The following is a 23,991-nucleotide window of genomic DNA, read 5'->3' as shown; positions in this document are numbered from 1 at the left end:
AAAGAAGCCAGCAATTCCCCAACGTAACAAAGAATACGGCGAGAATTATTTTTGTGCGTATGAAAGGGAATAATACTAATAAAAACAGAGAGATCCTCCTGGCCACCCTGGATCCTGACCAGACCTAGGGGCTACAGGAGGAGGATGAAGGCGGCTTTTCAAAACTGGAGCAAAAATTCTGAAAAGACGCTCGTGCGCTTTCCTTTATCCAAGCCGAACATTCCCTCCCTTCCCATTTGCAAAGCCCGGGAAAATTTCATTCGGCTTCGTTTTTAGAGAGTGGACACCACAGGTGTGGCCTGCAAAACAGCCATACCAACGAGGATTTCTGCATATGCCGGATTAACAATCAATAACCATTAAAATACAGCTGGAAGGGACCTCGGAGGTCATCTAGTCCAGTGGTTCTTAACCTTTTTGAACAAATCGCCCCCTTGAGCCAATGAGGAAGTTGTCATCGCCCCCCTCCCCCAACATAACGTCTCAATCACAACATAGGAAATAATTCTTCAATTTATGCAAACGCTTGTTTTGTTTTCTTTAAAATTGTCATCAGGACATATCGATGCAAATCATTTATTTCCAGTCTTTTCCCCATATCTCAACTGTGTGAAAAAAATTTGGTGCCACCCGTCACTTGATTCCCAAACTTCGTGATACGCGTATTTCATTATGATCTTGTTTATTCAAGCCACTTAAATGTAATGAACACTGAAAACAAAATTCAGCTGCAAGAAAGTGAAATGCCGGAAAAGAAAAACAGTAACATTTAATGATTGAATTACAAGTGAAATTTAAGACGCAAAATATATATATATATATATATAAATGGCATAAGAACCGCAATGCAGGAACTAAGAATTTTGAAAACGAAAACTCTGAAACTCAATTAAGATTCGAGGAAAGTATATATAGTCACACACACTGTAAAAAGGATTTAAAAGACACAAACAAAATATAATATCGAACTGGAATGCACGCTAAAAAAGTACAATACAAAATGTTTTACAGAGCCACTCAGCCTGCGATGTTTCGAAAGAAGCACCCCCCCCTCCGTCAGATATACAGCGATTCACTGTATGAAAAAGTCTCAAAAGTGTCCCCAAAACGTCTCACTCCATCGCCCCCGTATCGCCCCCTTTTCGTTCCTTTGCCCCCCTGAAAAACGAAATCGCCCCCTGGGGGGCAATATCGCCCAGGTTAAGAACCACGGGTCTAGACCAGGGCTTTTCAACCAGTGGTACGGGTACCACCTGTGGTACATTGGCCCCTGGCAGGGGGTACGCAACCATCCTAGAAAAGGGGTAGCTGGGGAGGTTGAATGAGCTGAACCGGGGGCAGCACCGCACAAGCCTGAGCGAGAGACGGCTGGAGCTGCAGGGCTGTCAGGGCTCAGCGGAAGCACCAGGATCAGTGCCGCTTTCCAGCTGATCGGTGCTTCTTTGGGGCTGTCAGGGCTCAGTGGAAGCATCAAGAACAGCGCCAGGCTCCAGCTGGAAAGCAGCACTGATCCTGGGGCTTCTGCTGAGCCCAGAAGAAGCGCCGATCAGCTGGAAAGCGGCACTGATCCTGGGGCTTCTGCTGAGCCCAGAAGAAGCACCGATCAGCTGGAAAGCAGCACTGATCCTGGGGCTTCTGCTGAGCCCAGAAGAAGCGCCGATCAGCTGGAAAGCAGCACTGATCCTGGGGCTTCTGCTGAGCCCAGAAGAAGCGCCGATCAGCTGGAAAGCAGCACTGATCCTGGGGCTTCTGCTGAGCCCAGAAGAAGCGCCGATCAGCTGGAAAGCGGCACTGATCCTGGGGCTTCTGCTGAGCCCAGAAGAAGCGCCGATCAGCTGGAAAGCGGCACTGATCCTGGGGCTTCTGCTGAGCCCAGAAGAAGCGCCAATCAGCTGGAATGTTGCAGCCTCTCCAGGGTCTTGTGATTGACATTCAAATGCTTGGCAACCGATTCATATTTAGGACGGTCACAGTGTCCCAGGGTCAGGTGAAGTGACCAAAACCTGCTGTAACCACCCAGCAGACGGGGGGGGGGGGGAATGAAAACCAAACACCCCCCCACCCCACCCCTGCTGCCAATCCCCAACAGAAACGCTCACAACAATGAAAACCTTGGACAGGAGGAAGAGCGCCACCAGGTGGGCAGGCAGGTGTCTTGCTCGGCTGTGGCTTGGGGGGCCCTTTTTTCAGTGCCGTTGTAACTTCTAAGAGTCACTAAGCGGACTGTTGTAAGTCGAAGACTACCTGTACTTTATCATTTTTCCATTTTGGGGAGGGGTCATCAAATTTTTGACACCTTGCTAGGCGACTGGGGGTACTCAGATGTTGCCATATCCGAAAAGTGGTACAATGGGTGAAAAGCTTGAAAAGCCCTGTGCTAGTCCAACCCCCTGCTCAAGCAGGAGACCCTAGACCAGGGGTAGGCAACCTTGGCTCTTTTAGGACTCGTGGACTTCAACTCCCAGAATTCCTGAGCTAGCTAGTCCACGAGTCCTAAAAGAGCCAAGGTTGCCTACCCCTGCCCTGTCCCCGAGTCCTAAAAGAGCCAAGGTTGCCTACCCCTGCCATTTGAGACAAGTGACTGTCCAGTCTCTGTTTAAAAAACTCCAGGGATGAAGCACCCACAACCTCTGGAGGCAGGTTGTTCCACTGGCTAATTGTCCTCCCTGTTAGGAAGTTTCTCCCTTAATTCCAGATTGCTTCTCTCCTTGATTAGTTTCCATCCGTTGTTCCTTGTCTTGCCTTCTGGTGCTTTGCAGAATGGGGGGCCTCCCCCCTCTTTGGGGCAGCCCCTCATTTAATAATAACAAGAAGGAGGAGGAGGAGGAGGAGGAGGAGGAGAAGAAGAAGAAGAAGAAGAAGAAGAAGAAGAAGAAGAAGAAGAAGAAGAAGAAGAAGAAGAAGAAGAAGAAGAAGAAGAAGAAGAAGAAGAAGCACTTGAACACCATCATCGGCATTGACAAATTCGCCATTAGTCAATTGCAAAAGGCGGCCTTACTGGGAACCGCAGCGTGATCTGTGATACCATCAAACATCCACATCTGCCTACCCCAGGTCCTGGGTAAGGACTCGATAGGTGGACAAAAATGCCAAATCCAGTCTGAACATCTGGCTGACTGTGCGATGATCCATAATAATAATCATCAAGTTGGAAGGGACCTTGGAGGTCATCTAGTCCAACCCCCTGCTCAGGCAGGAGACCCTCTACCATTCCAGACAAAGGGCTGTCCCGGTCTCTTCTTAAAAAACGTCCATTTTGTGGCGAGAACTCTTGAGATGTAGGCGGTATCCAAACTGGACAAGGACCGTCAGACCGTTCCTTGCCCTTCTGGCCAGGCCAAAGTGCCCAGTGGGGCTTTCTCAGCTGTCTAACAGACGTCTCTCTTGCGAGACGGCTGGCGTCACCACTCCACCACCCCAGGCAAAGGCCGCTGTCAACCAGAGGCGCACCGGGCAGATGGGAGTCGCTAGCAACGGTCTCTGTTTACCCCGGCCTGTCTCCGTTTCCAGGGAGGGAGGGGGCAAAGGGAAAAGCCAGCCCTTTTTTGAAGAAGAAAAAAAGAGAGAGAGAGAGAGAGAGAGAGAGAGAGAGAGAGGGAGGGAGGGAGGGAGGGAGGGAGGGAGAAAGAGAAAGAGAGAGAGAGAGAGAGAGAGAGAGAGAGGGAGGAAGGAAACAACTCTGCATTGGGAGCTTTGCCAGCCCATCCCATGACTCAGGAGAAGCCCCCACCCCACCCCACCCCTTCAGCATCTTTGATGTCTCTGAACTCCGAGGTCTGCACTGGAAAGTCACCAGCAGCAGCAACGTTGGCCTCGCCATTTGGGTTTTTTTATTATTATTCAAAGAGCAAAACAAAGTGGGAATCACAGCACGACAGAGCTGGAAGGGACCTTGGCGGTAATGATGATAATAAAGTTGGACCTTGGAGGTCATCTAGTCCAACCCCCTGCTCAGGCAGGAAACTAGACCATTTCGGACAAAGGGCTGTCCAGTCTCTTCTTAAAAACTTTATATATAATGGAGTTAAAGTATCTTACAATTTGTTTATTGAGTCTAATTATATTTGCTTAAGGTTTATTTGGGCTTAAAACTTTTTTTCTTTTAAGTTCTAGTTAAGCCTGTATTCAGCCCTGGGAAGAATGGGGGAGGGTTTTGGGGTGGGTTGGGAGGGATTGGGGAAGGGGTTTTTATTGTAAAATTTTTTAATAATAAATAAATAAAGTTGGAAGGGACCTTGGAGGTCATCTAGTCCAACCCCCTGCTCAGGCAGGAAACCCTAGACCATTTCAGACAAAATGGCCATCCAGTCTCTTCTTAAAAACTTCCAGGGTTGGAGCATTCACCGCTTCTGGAGGCAAGGAGTTCCACTGGTTAATTGTTCTCACTGTCAGGAAGTTTCTCCTTAGTTCCAGGTTGCTTCTCTCCTGGATGAGTTTCCATCTGTTGCTTCTTGTTCTGCCTTCGGGCGCTTTGGAGAATAGCTTGACTCCCTCTTCTTTGGGGCAGCCCCTGAAATGTTGGAATAATGATAATAAAGTTGGAAGGGACCTTGGAGGTCATCCAGTCCAGCCCCCTGCTCAAGCAAGACACCTGATGCCGTTTCAGACAAGTGGACCTCTTCTTAAAAGCCTCCACTGTTGCAGCACCCACAACGTCTGGAGGCAAGTAGTTCCACGGGTTAATTGTTCTCACTATTAGGAAATTTCTCCTTAGTTCCAGGTTGCTTCTCTCCGTGGTGAGTTTCCATCCGTTGCTTCTTGTCCTGCTTTCAGCAGCTTTGGAGAAGAGGGTCTCATGCACACACACACACACACACCACTCGTCTTTCACAGAATAACAAAGTTGGAGGTCTTCTTGTCCAGAGGGCTTCTTTGGGGCAGCCCCTCAAATATTGGAAGAACGGCTATCATGCCCCCCCCCCGTCCTTCTCTTCATTAAACTAGATGTACCCAATTCCGGCCACCGTTCTTCGTATGTTTGAGCCTCCAGCACCCTGATCCTCTTTGCGGCTTGTTTTAAAGGGGGGGGGGGAGAAAGTGGAAACTGACCAAAGAGAGAAGCAAACCTGGAATTAAGGAGAAACTTCCTAACCGGGAGGACAATTAACCAGTGGAACTCCTTGCCTCCAGAAATCGTGGGCGCTCCATCACTGCAGGTTTTGAAGAAGAGACTGGACGGTCACTTGTCTGAGATGGTATAGGGCAGGGGTCTTTCAAACTTGGCCCTTGGATGACTTGCGGACTTCAACTCCCAGAATTCCTCAGCCAGGCACGTGTGCCTGGCTGAGGAATTCTGGGAGTTGAAGTCCGCAAGTCATCCAAGGGCCAAGTTTGAAGACCCCTGGTCTAGGGTCTCCTGCTTGAGCGGGGGGCTGGACTAGAAGACCTCCAAGGTCCCTTCCAGCTCTATTCTTATTCCTAAAGAGTCAGGAAGGAGGCACAACCCACCTTTTAGCCAACGGTGGCTGCCTTCAGGCGACACACAAACCTTGGTTAGGGAGGACTAACAACTGACTCAAGAGCCAGGCTGACACCCTAATTTAGCAGAAATGGTGAAAATCTCCACCTACTTCACAAGAAAGAGACATTATGGTTTGGAGAAGATGGATTGATTACATTCAAAAGAAATATGAAACTGAAAAGTATCACCTTGCTGTTGAGTAGATTTTAGATAATTATTAATAGTTTTAATTATATTATTATTTTTGTTTTAATTTGTTAATATTTGTTTTGAGAAGGAGTTAAAGTGTGTTATGGTTTTGACTGATAGTATAGTTGGTTTATGTTAGTTAGATTATGTTTGTTTATTTGTTACCCTGTAATCAGCTCTGGGAAGTGGGGGAGAGGGGAAGGGGTGAGGGGTGGGGGGGGGTTATATTGTAATAAATTTGTAAAACTTTTAGTAATAATAATAAAGAGCCAGGTTGACACCAAAGCCACAAGCCAGCCTGACTGCTAAGTTTACCCAAGCTAGGAAAAGATTTTAAGGAGAGGAAGCACGCGCCTTGGAACCACTCCCTACCTTTTCTCCAGGATGGTGAAAGCCTGGTTTGAACCTCACACCTGCAAAGTGGGCTGGGCTCAAGAGGAGCCCATCAGCCAACCAGCCTCAGGTGAGGGTGCACAGAGGCCTTGTATCTCCTTGTCATCTCCTCCTCCTCCTCCTCCGTTTCAATTCAACATTCCCACCTCCGGGATACCGGAAGCCTTTAGAGGGGCTCCCATTAAAAACAAACCAAGTACAAACCATAGCTAGATCTTTAAAAAAAAAAGCTAACACAATCCTGGGCTGTATAAACAGAGGCACAGAATCAAGATCACGCAAAGTCTTACTACCGCTTTATAAAAGCCTAGTGAGGCCACACCTGGAATACTGCAGCCAGTTTTGGTCACCATATCACCAAAAAGATGTTGAGAGTTTGGAAAAAAATTCAGAGGAGAGCAACTAAGAGGATCCAAGGAGACTGGAGGCTAAAACATACGAAGAACGGCTGCTAGTTTAGAGAAAAGAAGAAATAGGGGAGACGTGTTCCAGTATCTCAGGGGCTGCCCCAAAGAAGAGGGAGTCAAGCTATTCTCCAAAGCGCCTGAAGGCAGGACAAGAAACAATGGATGGAAACTGATCAAAGAGAGAAGCAACCTGGAATTAAGGAGAAACTTCCTGACAGTGAGAACAATTAATCAGTGGAACAGAAGTTGCCTCCAGAAATTGTGGGTGCTCCATCACTGGAGGTTTTTAGGAAGAGACTAGACATTCACCTGTCTGGGACAATATAGGTTCTCCTGCTTGAGCAGGGGGCTGGACTAGAAGACCTCCAAGGTCCCTTCCAGATTCTATTCTATTCTGTTCCATTCCATTCTGTTCTAATATTATTCTATTCTATTCTATTCTATTCTATTCTATTCTATTCTATTCTATCCTATCCTATTCTATTTTATATTCTATTCTATTCTCTTTCTATTCTATTCTATTTTATATTTTATTCTATATTCTATTCTATTCTATATCCTATCCTATATTCTATTCTATATTCTATCCTATCCTATCCTATCCTATTTTTTATATTTTATATTTTATATTTTACATTTTATATTATATTTTATATTCTATTCTATTCTATTCTTTCTTTATTCTGTTCTGTTCTATTTGATATTTCTCCATTCTATTCTATTCTATTCTATTCTATTCTATTCTATTCTATTCTATTCTATTCCATTCCATATTCTATTCTATTCTATTCTATTCTATTCTATTCCATTCCATTCCATTCCATATTCTATTCTATTCTATTCTATTCTATTCTATTCTATTCTATTCTATTCTATTCTATTCCATTTATTCCATATTCTATTCTATTCTATTCTATTCTATTCTATTCTATTCCATTTATTCCATATTCTATTCTATTCTATTCTATTCTATTCTATTCTATTCCATTTATTCCATATTCTATTCTATTCTATTCTATTCTATTCTATTCTATCCTATCCTATTTACAACAGTTCATTTAGTGGCCGTCCAAAGTCACAACGGCACTGGAGAAAAGTGACCGATGACCATCCTTCCCACCGCCGACCTTTGCAGCAGACCCCACCACCATGGGATCCAAATGCAGACGCTTGGCAACCGGTTCATACTTACGACTGTTGCCGTGTCCCAAGGTCCCGTGATCCCTCTTTCTTTGCAACCTTTTCTGACGAGCAAAGTCAAGGAGGGGAACTGGGCTCACTGGACAACTGGGTGTGACTAAGACCCGCTGCGATTCCCTTAACAACTGCGCCAGAGAAAGGTCGTAAAACGGGGGCTTAAACTCACTGAAACAAACACCTCACTCAACGGCTGAAATCTGGCGCTCGGTTGTGGTCGTTATGTCGAAGGACGACCTGTGCAAACCACCGCAAACCAAAGGCACAAAGCGGCAGCACACTTTTTTTTTTTTTAATTGAAAAATTTTAAATTTTACAAAACAATACGGTTCCCCTCCCCGAGCCCCCCCAACCCTCCCATACCCTCCCCCAACCTTCCCAGAGCTGAATACAGGCTTAATTAATATTTTTTCAAAAACTCTTAAAACAGATATAAACCATAAACAAATCTAAATACATTAATTAAACAAATTATAAACTAACTAACAATAATATATGTGTACAAAAACAAAAATACAAGGAAATAGAAGAAAATAGGAAGAAAGAAAAAAGAAAAAAGTCTATAAAATATCTTAAATTTTAAATATAAATTATTGAAAAACTAAATAATATTTTTTTATATCCAACTTATATTGCATAAAGTCTATCCATTTTTTCCATACCAAAAAATACTTCTCTTGCGATTGGTCTTTCAAGAAAGCCGAAATCTTTGCCATTTCCGAGCGGCAGCATATTTTTGTGCGATTGAAAACAGTCGTTTTTGGCAGGGTCGGGATTTTTTCAAGATTTAAACTTTTGGGGGGGGGGGGGCTGGGGAAAGCCAGCCTGTCTGTATTTGAAATAAAGCCAAATCAAACAGGGGAGGCCGTTGAGTCATCACAGGAGGAGGGTGTGTGTGTGTGTGTGTGTGTGTGTGTGTGTGTGTGTGTGTGTGTGTTGGGTTTGCAACTATCCCCCCTCCAGAAAGGGGAAGGAAAAGGCAGGCAGTTAGAAGGGGACACAGCCTTGTCCTCAAATAGAAGCCTTATTTTAGCCAGGGGGGTTCCGGTTTAAATAGAAGCCTTGGGAGTTGTTTTGCGTCAAGCAAAACCATCTGCCCATCATGCACAGCCTTGGACGTTCCTGGCAGGTCATGGGGCTGCCCCTGAAGGGCGGGCGAGAAGTAGCAGATGGAAACAAATCAAGGAGAGAAGCAACCTGGAGCTCAGGTGGAATTTCCTGATAGTGAGAACAATTAACCAGTGGAACGGCTTGCCACCGGAAGTTGTGGGTATGCTTCAACACTGGAGGCTTTGAAGAAGAGACTGGACAGCCATTTGTCTGAAATGGTTGAAGATCTTCTGCTTGAGCAAGGGGGCTGGACTAGTACAGTGAATAGAATAGAATAGAATAGAATAGAATACAATACAATACAATACAATACAATACAATACAATACAATACAATACAATAGAAATATAGAAATAATAGAATAGAATAGAGTAGAGTAGAGTAGAATAGAATTATAGAAATATTAGAATAGAATAGAATAGAATTATAGAAAGAATAGAATAGAATAGAATAGAATAGAAATAGAAATATAGAAATAATAGAATAGAATAGAGTAGAGTAGAATAGAATTATAGAAAGAATAGATTAAAATAGAATAGAATAGAATAGAATAGAATTATAGAAAGAATAGAATAGAAATATAGAAATAATAGAATAGAATAGAATAGAATAGAATAGAATAGAATAGAGTAGAGTAGAATAGAATTATAGAAAGAATAGAATAGAATAGAATAGAATAGAATAGAATAGAATAGAATAGAATAGAATAGAATAGATCTAGAAGGGACCTTAGAGGTCTTCTAGTCCAGCCCCCTGCTCAAGTAGGAGAACCTATATCAGACAAGTGACTGTCCAGTCTCTTCTTAAAAACTTCCAGTGATGGAGCACCCACGATTTCTTGTGGCAAGCTGTTCCACCGGTTAATTGTCCTCACCGTCAGGAAGTTTCTCCTTAATTCCAGGTTCATTTAATGACCGGTTGAAGTTATTAAACCCTCCCCCCCCTGTGGAAAAAAAAGTGACTTAGGACCGTTTTTCATAGTTATGACTTGATGTGTGATCAAAATTTGGGTGGGCTTGGCAACCGGCGGGATCACGGGATCCCTTTTCCCAACCTTTCCACAAGCCAGGTCTCAATGGGGAGGCCACTTAACAACTGGGTTAGTATCTTCACAACAACCGTGGCGAGAAAAATTGTAAAATGGGGCAAAACTCACTTAGCCAATGGAAATTTCGGGCTCCGTTGTGATCGTAAATCGAGGACCACCTGTTGTTTAAAGTCATCAAGAACTCACAAAACTGGGGATTTCCACACACCCCACCACCACTTCAATCCTAATTCTACCCCGAGGAAGCCTCAACCTTTTCATCTGCAATTGGGAGATTCAATGCCTTACAAGGGTGTAAGGAAGATTACAACTTGTTCAAACGTGCACCCCCTCCGGCATCTGGAACATCTGTCGCTGTTGTTATATAATTTCCTCCTGCTGAACACATGTTTTGGACTTTTTCACATCCCGGGTTACGTGGGAAAAGGATGCTTTTTGCAAAACCAGACACAAACACACACACACACACACACACACACACACACACACACACACACATAAAATGAGCCAGGCTCTCTGCAATAATGGAAGAGGTTTCAAAAGAAGAGGGGGAGTCAACTTATTCTCCAAAGCACCCGAGGGCAGGACAAGAAGCAACGGATGGAAACTAATCAAGGCGAGAAGCAACCTGGAATTAAGGAGAAATTTCCTGACAGTGAGAACAATTAATCAGTGGAACTCCTTGCCTCCAGAAGTCGTGGGTGCTCCATTACTGGAGAATTTAAGAAGAGACCACAGTTACTTGTCTGAGATGGTATAAGTCAGTGGTGGCGAACCTTTTAGAGACCGAGTGCCCAAACTGCAACCCAAAACCCACTTACGCATCGTCGGGTGCTGGGTGGGTGTGGCCCACTGGGTGGGCGTGGCTACAGCGGTAAGGGCAGACTGGGTGGGACTAGAAAGTTCAATCAATCAATTCTAACTTTGCAAGATCTTTTTTTTCCCACGAGAAGTTGAAATGGACTGATTGATTGAACCTTTTTTTTTTTTTTGCACATGGCGGCGGAGGCCTCAAGCGAAAAGGTTTTATAAAACCCAGCTGAAGGCCCAGGACTGGGGCGACGGCACACGTGCCCACAGAGAGGGCTCTGAGTGCCACCTCTGGCACCCGTGCCATAGGTTCACCACCACTGGTATAAGTTCTCCTGCTTGAGCAGGGGGCTGGACTAGAAGACCTCCAAGGTCCCTTCCAGCTTCGCTTCTATTCTATTCTATTCTATTCTATTCTATTCTATTCTATTCTATTCTATTCCATATTGCATTGCATTCTGTTCTTTCACTATTCTATCCTATTCTGTTTCTTTCCATTCCATTCCATTCCTATTCCTATCCCATTTCCTATTCCTATTCCGATTTCTATTCTATTCTATTCTATTTATTCTATTCCCCATTCCATATTCTATTATATTCTATTCTATTCCATTCCATTCCCCATTCCATATTCTATTCTATTCTATTCTATTCTATTCCCCATTCAATATTCTATTCCCCATTCCATATTCTATTCTATTCTATTCTATTCTATTCCCCATTCCATATTCTATTCTATTCTATTCTATTCTATTCTATTCTATTCTATTCTATTCTATTCTATTCTATTCCCCATTCAATATTCTATTCCCCATTCCATATTCTATTCTATTCTATTCTATTCTATTCTATTCCCCATTCCATATTCTATTCTATTCTATTCTATTCTATTCTATTCTATTCTATTCTATTCCCCATTCCATATTCTATTCTATTCTATTCTATTCTATTCTATTCTATTCTATTCTATTCTATTCCCCATTCCATATTCTATTCTATTCTATTCTATTCTATTCCCCATTCAATATTCTATTCCCCATTCCATATTCTATTCTATTCTATTCTATTCTATTCTATTCCCCATTCCATATTCTATTCTATTCTATTCTATTCTATTCTATTCTATTCTATTCCCCATTCCATATTCTATTCTATTCTATTCTATTCTATTCCCCATTCAATATTCTATTCCCCATTCCATATTCTATTCTATTCTATTCTATTCTATTCTATATTCTATTCTATTCTATTCTATTCTATTCTATTCTATGTTCTATTCTACTCTGTATTCTATTCTACTCTATATTTCTATTCTTCTATTCTATATTCTGCTCTATTCTATTCTATTCATTTCAAAGCACCTTGGAAGCCTTTCAGAAAATCGTGGGGGGCAGCAAAACAGCCCCCCACTCCATCTTAAAGAGGGTTTTACACCACAGGCCTCGCACAGAGATCTCCTTTACGGGGTGCAAAAGTAAACTGAACGTTGGGGGGGGGGGAAGAGACGGTCCCTTCTTAGCCACAAGAAAGCGCAAACCATTGCCTCTTTGGTTTGCAAAGAGCAAAAAGTATGCCCCCCCCATCATAATCATCATATCCAAGACAGAGGATGGGTCGGAACGCGGGGGGGGGGAGGCGTCCAAGCTATTGCAAAGCGCCCGGCTTCTCTGCAGTCGCCATGGAGATTTCATTTCCTCTCCCCCCCCCGCCGCGCCCCTCCCCGCCCCGCCCTGGAAGGACTGACCCAGCAGCCTGACGCATCTCGGGCGCTGCGAGGGGAGGGGAGGGAGGGGGAACGGAACAGCTTTTGTTTACTTTGGGAAGCTTTCTCTCCGTCGCCGGGGCAACCGGCGCCGGGCCACCAATCGGGAGGCCGGCGCGTCGCCCGGGGCAACCGTGTGTTACTCCATCAACAACGCGGCGCTAAAGCCGGCGGCTCCCGGGATTAAATTGCACATCTGCAGGCTTCGCTCCTCTGCTGACGGCCCCCCCCTCCTTCCTTCCAGACGCCCCCTCGCCTCCCCCCCCCCCGGATAGGGACCCCAGCCTGCCTGCCCGGATCGGGCCCGATCCTCCCGCTGCGCGACGGGTAGGATTGCGCGCATCCGTGCAAAAGTTGCGCCGAGCGGAGCGGCTCGACCTTTTCCCCTCCCCCCCCGCGCTGTCCGGATTTCTCCGGAGCCGGAGGGATGAGCTTTGTCCCCTCGGGCCGGAGCTGGGCGACCTTGACCCGGGTTAACCCTTGACCCGGGAATAATCCCGGGATAATCCCGGGATTATCCCCCCCCTGCGCGCAAGGAGGCTTTTCTCGCTCTGCAAATCAGGATCGGGCGCGAAGGCTTTCCTGAACCTGATCCGGACCCCCTCCGGTGCAAGCCTTAAGGAAGGGGGCTCCGACCGGGGTTAGGACGGGTGGACTTCAACTCCCAGAATCCCCCAGGCTGGCCCGGGAGGGGGGGTAAATTAATTAAATAATAATAATAATAATAATAATAATAATAATAATAATAATAATAATAATAATCCCCCAGTGAGGCACTACCTTGACGTGGTTGTGGGGCTTGTGTACTCTGAGGAAGATGAGAGCTATGCCAGAGGTTCAACCATACTGGACAGGTCTCATCAGAGGAGTCAGACAAAGAGTGTCTCTCCCATAAAAAAATATGGTGAGACGTAAATTGCAGAATGCCATACCGGCTCGGACGTCGCCCGGGTTAACAAGGTCCGCGCTAGATATCGGAGTTCCTGGATATCTGGTGAAAAATGGGTTACAGGACTCAGGACTGTTGGCTGAGCAACCAGGGCCAGCAGCTGCAGAACTACTGGAAGAAAAGGTGTTTACCCGTCGCAGATACACAGTGATGGAAAACAAAGAAATAATGATCTGTTACTACAGATCAAGTCCAACAAGGCGAGGATATCTAAAACGAATGCACCAATTCTGGAAAGAACAACATCCAGAATCAGAAATAACAGAACAGAGACTAGCAGATCAACGCCGATTTATAACACGAAATAAAGTATTTACATAAACAGAATTGGACGAACTGCAAAGGTTTACCCAGGGCAAAGAAATCAAAGCCTTACCAGAAGTAATTCAGAATGTAGAGGCAAACCAGGGGGAATTGGCAGTGAAGGAATCTAGCAGAGATATACAACTGTTCTCAGTTGGAAACCAGGCACTCTTCCCTCAGGAAGAACAAACCCTCTAACTAAAGAATAAAAGAATTGAAACAAGAATAATTGAGCCTAGAACAGGCACAAAACACAGAATAAGGCTGCTGCATGAAGCTTGTTTCCAAAGAACAGCTAGCACAAGCATTAAAAGATGCAAATACTGCAATAGCAAGTATAAGCACCAATTCATTGCAAGAAACAACCAATGAATGTACAGACAGCTGCAGTTATAACTGAATACCTGGGATGCAAAATCAACAAAGAAGAAAAACAAACAAACAGTGCACCAGAAAAATGGAAGGTTAGACTAGACAATAAGATCAGCAAGTTAAGATCACATGCAAGCAAGCTAGAACAGATGAAAGAAAAGAAGCTGAAGAACAAGAAGACCAAAGAATACCTAATCAAGAAATACCACTTAGAAACAAGGAAGATCAAGGAAGCACTGGAAATAATAAAGCAACAAATAACAGCTATAGCCAGGAAAATCAGTAGATATGAAGCACGAATTGCAAACTATAGGCAGAACCTCCAATTTCAATCCAATCAGAAACGTTTCTACCAATCCATCAATAGAGAAACTGCAAGGAATCAGTCAGTACCTGACAAGGACGAAACAGTGCAGTTCTGGAAGCAGATATGGGATAACCCAAAGAAATACAACAAGGATGCGGCTTGGTTAAAAGAGGTGGATGCAATAAAACAGAAGTTGAAATGAAAGAACTAGTAATAACAACAAAAATGGTAGAAAAAAGAGCAAAGAAAATCAAAAATTGGTCAGCACCAGGTGAAGATGAACTGCATGGGTTTTGGTTTAAACATCTAACTGTTATACACCCACTCATTGCCAAACAGTTCAACAATATACTACAAGGAGGAGAAATTGAAAAGTGGCTAACAACTGGAAAAACCTACCTAATAATGAAAAATCCAGCAAAAGGGGCAACACCAGGTAACTACAGGCCAATTACCTGCTTACCAACAACTTTCACATTACTAACTGGTGTGGTAGCTGATGCAGTACAACAGCATCTAGTTGAAAACAATCTCTTTCCACCTGAGCAGAAAGGAAACCGCCCAAATAGCAGAGGAAAAAAAGATCAACTCCTAATAGACAAAATGATCTTGGAAAACTGCAAGAGAAGGAAGACCAACCTGAATGTGGCATGGATTGACTACAAAAAGGCATTTGACTCTCTGCCACATGATTGGATAATCAAGTGCCTAGAAATAACAGGAGTAAGTAGAAACATCAGAAAATTTGTGCAAAATCGATGGCACAATGGAAGACACAGTTGCAGATCAATGGTGAAAAGCTGGGAGAGGTTAATATCAAGAGAGGAATATTTCAAGGAGATTCATTATCACCATTACTATTTGTTATTGCACTGTTTCCTCTGTCAACAATACTGAATAACTCAGGACATGGTTATCAAACATCAAAAACATCTGCTAGACTATCCCACCTCCTTTACATGGATGATCTGAAGCTGTATGGAAAAACATCATCTGAAATAGAATCGCTGCTCAACTGTCCGTATATATAGCCAAGATATTGTAATGGAGTTTGGCTTGGACAAATGTGCCACACTTACTATCAAACAAGGAAAAATAGTGAAAACTGAAGGAATCAAGATGCCCCACGAAAATAACATTAAGAGTCTGGATGAGGAATACTACAAATACTTGGGTATCCTTCAAGCTGACAACATCAAGCACACTGAAGTCAAGAAAAAGATTAGAGGTGAATACATCAAGAGAGTGAAGAAGATCTTAAAATCCAAACTCAATGGAGGAAATACCATAAAGGCAATCAACACCTGGGCAATCCCAGTCATTAGGTACACAGCTGGAATAGTGGACTGGACTCAAGCAGAACTAAAAGCAATGGATAGGCAGACCAGAAAAATAATGACAATGAATCACGCCCTTCATCCACGCAGTGACATTGATAGACTTTATCTACCAAGGCAAATAGGTGGGCGTGGAATGCTACAAGTACATCAGATGGTTGAAGAAGAAAAATGGCTTTGGAAGAATATCTGAAGAACAATGATGAAGATGCACTGAAATTAGTATATCAGGAAGGCTTACTAACTACTGGAGAGACCAAACTGGCCTACAAGAAAGACCAAATGAAGAACAGAATAGAGGCATGGGAAGACAAAGCACTACATGGCCAATACATTAAAAAATAGCTGGGAAAGCAGATAATAATAAAACCTGGCAATGGCTAAGAGCAGGAAAATTGAAGAAAGAGACCGAGGGACTTAATTCTGGCTGCACAAGACCAAGCCTTAAGGACAAATGCATACAAAGTCAAAATTGAGAAGACAGCAACAGACAGTAAGTGCCGCCTATGCAAAGAAGCTGAAGAAACAGTGGACCACTTGGTAAGCTGTTGCAAGAAGATTGCACAGACTGATTACAAGCAGCGACATGACAAAGTAGCAACAATGGTGCATTGGAAGATCTGCAAAAAATATCATTTGCCTGTAAGCAAAAACTGGTGGGATCATAAAATAGAGAAAGTCATAGAAAATGATAAATTAAACTGCTCTGGGACTTCAGAATTCAAACAGACAAGCACCTGCAACATAACACCCCAGACTTAACAATTGTCGATAAAAGACAAAAAAGTCTGGATAGTGGACGTGGCAGTGCCTGGAGACAGCAGAATAGAAGAGAAAGAACTGGAGAAGATAACAAAATACAAAGACCTACAAATAGAAATAGAAAGACTGTGGCAAAAGCAAGCAAGGGTAGTACCAATAGTCATAGGCTCCTTGGGCGCAATCCCAAAACAACTGGAGCACCACTTGAACACCATTGGCATTGACAAATTTGCTATTAGTCAATTGCAAAAGGCGGCCTTATTAGGAACTGCTTCCATCCTGCACGATACCTGTAATACCATCAAACATCCACATCTGCCTATCCCAGGTCCTGGGTAAGGACTCGATAGGTAGACAAAATGCCAAATCCAGTCTGAACATCTGGCTGACTGTGCGATGATTGATAATAATAATATAATAATAATAACTGATCACAAAATACAAAGACCTGCAAATAGAAATAGAAAGACTGTGACAAAAGCAAGCAAGGGTAGTACCAATAGTCATAGGCTCCTTGGGTGCAATCCCAAAACAACTGGCGCACCACTTGAACACCATTGGCATTGACAAATTCGCTATTAGTCAATTGCAAAAGGCGGCCTTACTAGAAACTGCTTCCATCCTGCAACGATATCTGTAATACCATCAAACATCCACATCTGCCTATCCCAGGTCCTGGGTAAGGACTCGATAGGTAGACAAAATTCCAAATCCAGTCTGAAGATCTGGCTGACTGTGCGATGATCCATAATAATAATAATAACAACACAACAACAACAACAACAAAATGGTTAGAAAAAAAGGCAAGAAAATCAAAAATTGGTCAGCACCAGGTGAAGATAACTGCATGGGTTTTGGGTTGAAACATCTAACTGTTATACACCCACTCAGTGCCAAGCAATTCAACAATATACTACAAGGAGGAGAAATTGAAAAGTGGCTAACAACTGGGAAAACCTACCTAATAATGAAAAATCCAGCAAGAGGGGCAACACCAGGTAACTACAGGCCAATTACCTGCTTACCAACACCTTTCAAATTACTAACTGGTGTAGTAGCTGATGCAGTGCAACAGCATCTAGTTGAAAACAATCTCTTTCCACCTGAGCAGAAAGGAAACCGCCCCAACAGCAGAGGAACAAAAGATCAACTCCTAATAGACAAAATGATCTTGGAAAAACTGCAAGAGAAGGAAGACCAACCTGAATGTGGCATGGATTGACTACAAAAAGGCATTTGACTCTCTGCCACATGATTGGATAATAAAGTGCCTAGAAATAACAGGAGTCAGTAGAAACATCAGAAAATTTGTGCAAAGATCCATGGCACAATGGAAGACACAGTTGCAGATCAATGGTGAGAGGCTGGGAGAGGTTAATATCAAGAGAGGAATATTTCAAGGAGATTCATTATCACCATTACTATTTGTTATTGCACTGTTTCCTCTGTCAACAATACTGAATAACTCAGGACATGGCTATCAAACATCAAAAACATCTGCCAGACTATCCCACCTCCTTTATATGGATGATCTGAAGCTGTATGGAAAAACATCATCTGAAATAGAATCGCTGCTCAACACTGTCCGTATATATAGCCAAGATATTGTAATGGAGTTTGGCTTGGACAAATGTGCCACACTTACTATCAAACAAGGAAAAATAGTGAAAACTGAAGGAATCAAGATGCCCCACGAAAATAACATTAAGAGTCTGGATGAGGAAGAGTACTACAAATACTTGGGTATCCTTCAAGCTGACAACATCAAGCACACTGAAGTCAAGAAAAAGATTAGAGGTGAATACATCAAGAGAGTGAAGAAGATCTTAAAATCCAAACTCAATGGAGGAAATACCATAAAGGCAATCAACACCTGGGCAATCCCAGTCATTAGGTACACAGCTGGAATAGTGGACTGGACTCAAGCAGAACTAAAAGCAATGGATAGGCAGACCAGAAAAATAATGACAATGAATCATGCCCTTCATCCACGCAGTGACATTGATAGACTTTATCTACCAAGGCAAATAGGTGGGCGTGGAATGCTACAAGTACATCAGATGGTTGAAGAAAAAAAATGGCTTTGGAAGAATATCTGAAGAACAATGATGAAGATGCACTGAAATTAGTATATCAGGAAGGCTTACTAACTACTGGAGAGACCAAACTGGCCTACAAGAAAGACCAAATGAAGAACAGAATAGAGGCATGGGAAGACAAAGCACTACATGGCCAATACATGAAAAAAATAGCTGGGAAAGCAGATAATAATAAAACCTGGCAATGGCTAAGAGCAGGAAAATTGAAGAAAGAGACCGAGGGACTAATTCTGGCTGCACAAGACCAAGCCTTAAGGACAAATGCATACAAAGTCAAAATTGAGAAGACAGCAACAGACAGTAAGTGCCGCCTATGCAAAGAAGCTGAAGAAACAGTGGACCACTTGGTAAGCTGTTGCAAGAAGATTGCACAGACTGATTACAAGCAGCGGCATGACAAAGTAGCAACAATGGTGCATTGGAAGATCTGCAAAAAATATCATTTGCCTGTAAGCAAAAACTGGTGGGATCATAAAATAGAGAAAGTCATAGAAAATGATAAAATTAAACTGCTCTGGGACTTCAGAATTCAAACAGACAAGCACCTGCAACATAACACCCCAGACTTAACAATTGTCGATAAGAAAGACAAAAAAGTCTGGATAGTGGACGTGGCAGTGCCTGGAGACAGCAGAATAGAGAGAAAGAACTGGAGAAGATAACAAAATACAAAGACCTACAAATAGAAATAGAAAGACTGTGGCAAAAGCAAGCAAGGGTAGTACCAATAGTCATAGGCTCCTTGGGTGCAATCCCAAAACAACTGGAGCACCACTTGAACACCATTGGCATTGACAAATTTGCTATTAGTCAATTGCAAAAGGCGGCCTTATTAGGAACTGCTTCCATCCTGCGACGATACCTATAATACCATCAAACATCACTTCTGCCTATCCCAGGTCCTGGGTAAGGACTCGATAGGTAGACAAAATGCCAAATCCAGTCTGAACATCTGGCTGACTGTGCGATGATTGATAATAATAAAGTTGGAAGGGACCTTGGAGGTCATCTAGTCCAACCCCCTGCTCAGGCAGGAAACCCTAGACCAGTGGCTCTCAACCTTTTTAATGCCGTGACCCCCCCCCAACCGGTCGTAAGTCGAGGACTACTCAACCGGTCATAAGTCGAGGACTACTCAACGGGTGCAGCCCCGTTTGCAGACTGGGACTTTTGGTGGGCTCAGCAGGGCAGAGACAGCCTGGACAATTCCTATTGGCTTTGGAAAGCCAATAGAATGAGACTCTATTCAAGAGAGTCTATTCTATTGGCTTTCAAAAGCCAACAAAATAAAAGGGAGTAGCACAGCCAAGGAAAAGGGGGGAAAATGGCAGACTGCATTGTTTGGCGACCCCCATGAAATGGTCATTCGACCCCAAATGGGGTCCCGACCCACAGGTGGAGAACCACTGCCCTATACCATTTCGGACAAAGGGCTGTCCAGTTCCAGGGTTGGAGCATTCACCGCTTCTGGAGGCAGGTGGTTCCACTGGTTCATTGTTCCCACTGTCAGGAAGTTTCTCCTTAGTTCCAGGTTGCTTCTCTCCTTGGTCAGTTTCCACCCGTTGCTTCTCGTCCTGCCTTCAGGCGCCTTGGAGAATAGCTTGACTCCTTGGGAGTTGAGGTCCACCCGTCTTAAAGGGGCCACGGTTGGAAAGCCCGGGCTTAAGTGATAAGAGATGTTAAGCAAAGTGGGGTTTTCTGAGCCCCCTCCTCTCTCAAACCTTGCCATTTAAAAAAAATGGGGCGTGCCTGGTTGAGGAATTCTGGGAGTTGAAGTCCACAAGTCATAAAAGGGCCATGTTTGAAGACCCCTGGTCTAGATGAATATTCCTCCCCTTCTTCTTCCCTTATCCTCTTTCAGGCGAGAATGCGGCGGAGCTGAATTGGGCCTGGATGATGATGGCCATTCAGCTGAGCCTCCGTCCAGGTGGACTGTCCACTGCCCAGGTGTTTAACAGGTTCTGCAAGGCTGTAGTCCCTGGAGAGATAGAGGCCTAGGTTGCCTCAGGAAACATCGCTGGTGCTAGAGGTAAGTGGGCTTTGGGGATGAAGTATAGAAGAACTTCTTCTTCAGGCTGTTTAGTGACTCCGGCTGTCCCATTGCTTGTCAGGTCGCCAAAATGGGTCACATGACCCCCCTTCCGCGACACTGCGACTGCCATAAATATGAGTCAGTTGCCAAGCGTCCGAATTTCAATTACGTTGACCACGGGGGTGCTCAAAAGTCATCAGTGTGAAAAACCGTAGTAAGTCACTTTTTGTGAGTGCCGTTGTAACTTCGAAGTGTCACTAAACTGTTGTACGTCAAGGGCTACCTATCGTGACCTGCGTGACAAATACTAGTTAGCGTCTAGGCTAGAGAGCCATCGTCTTATATTCTACAAGTTCCATGCAGAAGATCGCCCATACTGACTACAAGCAGCGGCATGACAAAGTAGCAACAATGGTGCACTGGAAGATCTGCAAGAAATATCATTTGCCTGTAAGCAAGAACTGGTGGGATCATAAAATAGAGAAAGTCATAGAAAATGATAAAGTTAAACTGCTCTGGGACTTCAGAATTCAAACAGACAAGCACCTGCAACATAACACCCCAGACTTAACCATTGTCGATAAGAAAGACAAAAAAGTCTGGATAGTGGACGTGGCAGTGCCTGGAGACAGCAGAATAGAAGAGAAAGAACTGGAGAAGAGAACAAAATACAAAGACCTACAAATAGAAATAGAAAGACTGTGGCAAAAGCAAGCAAGGGTAGTACCAATAGTGATAGGCTCCTTGGGTGCAATCCCAAAACAACTGGAGCACCACTTGAACACCATTGGCATTGACAAATTCGCTATTAGTCAATTGCAAAAGGCGGCCTTACTAGTAACTGCTTCCATCCTGCGACGATATCTGTAATACCATCAAACATCCACATCTGCCTATCCCAGGTCCTGGGTAAGGACTCGATAGGTAGACAAAAATCCAGTCCGAACATCTGGCTGACTGTGCGATGATCCATCAATAATAATGATAAAGTTGGAAGGGATCTTGGAGGTCACCTAGTCCAGTGATGGCGAACCTTTTAGAGACCGAGTGCCCAAAAATTGGCCCCGCCCCCGCTCTGCCCCGCCCCCGCTCTGCCCCCACCCCACCTGCCTGCAGGGCCACTCACCGCCTCTAGGGCCCACTGCAGATCGCCCAGCAGCGCCATGGCGGCCATGCCCTCTGCCCGCACCCTGCAGCATCAATTGTGCACGATGGGGCGTGAGGGCAGAGTCTTGTCTACGTTGCCTGGCTGTCATGTCCTTGGCTGCGCTGCTCCGCGTGGTCCACGCTTGGGGATGACTCTCCTCCAGGGGGGGCCGCTGGGGAGGAGGGGGTCATGGGGGAGGCAAGGCTGGGGCAGCGGCACGTGTGCCCAGAGAGGGCTCCGAGTGCCGCCTCTGGCACCCATGCCATAGGTTCGCCACCACTGACCTAGTCCAACGCCCTGCTCAGGCGGGAAACCCTATACCATTTTGGACAAATGGCTGTCCAGTCTCTTTTTAAAAACGTCCAGTGTTGGAGCATCCACCGCTTCTGGAGGCAGGTTGTTCCACTGGTTAATTGTTCTATCAGGAAGTTTCTCCTTAGTTCTAGATTGCTTCTAGGTTTGGTTGTGTAAACAGAGGTGCAGAATCAAAATCACGCCAAGTCTTAGTCCCACTTTGTAAAGCCTTAGGAAGGCCACACCTGAATACTTGCATCCAGTTTTGGTCCCCACATTACAAAAAAAGATGTTGAGACTTTGGAAAAAGTTCAGAGAAGAGCAGCTAAGAGGATCAAAGGCCTGGAGACTAAAACATATGAAGAACAGCTACGGGACTTGGGAACGGCCAGTCTAGAGAAAAGAAGGACCAGGGGGGACATGATAGCCAGTGTTCCAATATCTCAGGGGCTGCCACAAAAAAGAGGGAGTCAAGCTATTCTCCAAAGTCCCTGAAGGCAGGACAAGAAACAATGGATAGGAACTCATCAAGGAGAGAAGCAACCTGGAACTAAGGAGAAACTTCCTGACAGTGAGGACAAATAACCGGTGGAACAACTTTGCCTTCCCGAAGTTGTGGGTGCGTCATAAGAGATAAGATAGATAACCTTTATTGTCATTTTTAACTGGCCTACCTTAAAAATGACATTCTGTTGTGTGCTCTCAAAAGAACGTATCTATGTTGTATATAGTATGTTTTACATGTGTGTTATATATATGTACACTTTGAGAGGAAGCAACTAAATTTCATTTTCAATGTGTGCCATTGTGCCCACAGGAAAAAAATGACATTAAAGGTTATCTATCTATCTATCTATCTATCTATCTATCTATCTATCTATCTATCTATCTATCTATCTATCTATCTATCTCTACATCTACTATATCTATGTATATAACTATATATCTATATCTATCCATTTATCTACTTATCTATTTAGATCTTCTCTCTCTCATCTATATCTACTATATGTATTTAACTATATGTATCTATCTTTACCTATCCATTTATTTACTTATCTATTTAGATCTTCTATCTATCTATCTATCTATCTATCTATCTATCTATCTATCCATCCATCTACCTACCTACCTACCTACTTACCTACCTATCATCTATATCTACTATATGTATCTAACTATATATCTATCTTTATTCATTTATCTACTTATCTATTTAGATCTTCTATCTATCTATCTATCTATCTATCTATCTATCTATCTATCTATCTATCTATCTATCTTTATCCATTCATCTACTTATTTAGATGTCTCTCCTATCTATCTATCTATCTATCTATCTATCTATCTATCTATCTATCTATCCATCCATCCATCCATCCATCCACCCACATACATATACATACATGCTATCTCCCTGGAGACGTCTTAAGAAGAGACTGGACAGCCACTTGTCTGAATTGGGAAAAGGGTCTCCTGCTGGAGCAGGGGGTTGGACTAGAAGACCTCCGAGACCCCTTCCAGCTGTGCCATGCTTTAAACCGCTGCGCACATTCATTCCCCACCTATTCCCCGCTCCGCCCCCCGCGCTGAGCAGAGGCAAGGGGTCTCAGACGCAGGGAGAGGCAGAGGCGTGCAAAGTTCCCTCTCTTCTCACCGGCTGCGCCTGCCTGCGGGCCTGCCCAAGAGGCTGCTTTTCTCCTGCCAGAGTGTCACAGCCTGGCTAAGCAGGACTGGGGCCCGTGGTGGCCACCACACCCCACACAACCAGCAACCGGGAAAATAAGCGGAGGTTGCTGTTTATAGGGTGGGGATGTGGGAGACGAGATGGGGGCGGCGGGGAGGGGGGGAACAACCGCTGGCAGCCATTCAAGGAGGCATTTCGGTCCCCCCTGTTTGTAAAACCTTCCAGACGCAGCCAGGAAGTTGTGAGTCTCTAAAACAGAAACTGCAGCTGCCGTGCTAGCCGGTCTGGAAAGCAAACCCTTGAAAAAATCCTCCAGAGAGGAACC

The 23,991-nt window shown here is 44.2% G+C and overlaps 1 protein-coding gene across 3 annotated transcripts in view; it reads right to left on the bottom strand.

Annotated features, from left to right (window-relative positions):
- RFX2 (regulatory factor X2) overlaps positions 1–23,991 on the bottom strand; it is a 70,992-nt gene that overhangs the window by 33,461 nt on the left and 13,540 nt on the right. The gene's annotated exons all lie outside the window — the stretch shown is intronic.

This window comes from Crotalus tigris, unplaced genomic scaffold (genome assembly GCF_016545835.1).
Source record: "Crotalus tigris isolate CLP2741 ecotype Arizona unplaced genomic scaffold, ASM1654583v1 scf7180000018656.1905471916:244674, whole genome shotgun sequence".
NCBI classification, from domain to species: domain Eukaryota; kingdom Metazoa; phylum Chordata; class Lepidosauria; order Squamata; family Viperidae; genus Crotalus; species Crotalus tigris.
The sequence above is the reverse complement of the archived record's forward strand: the minus strand, read 5'-3'. Positions and strand labels throughout refer to the sequence as shown.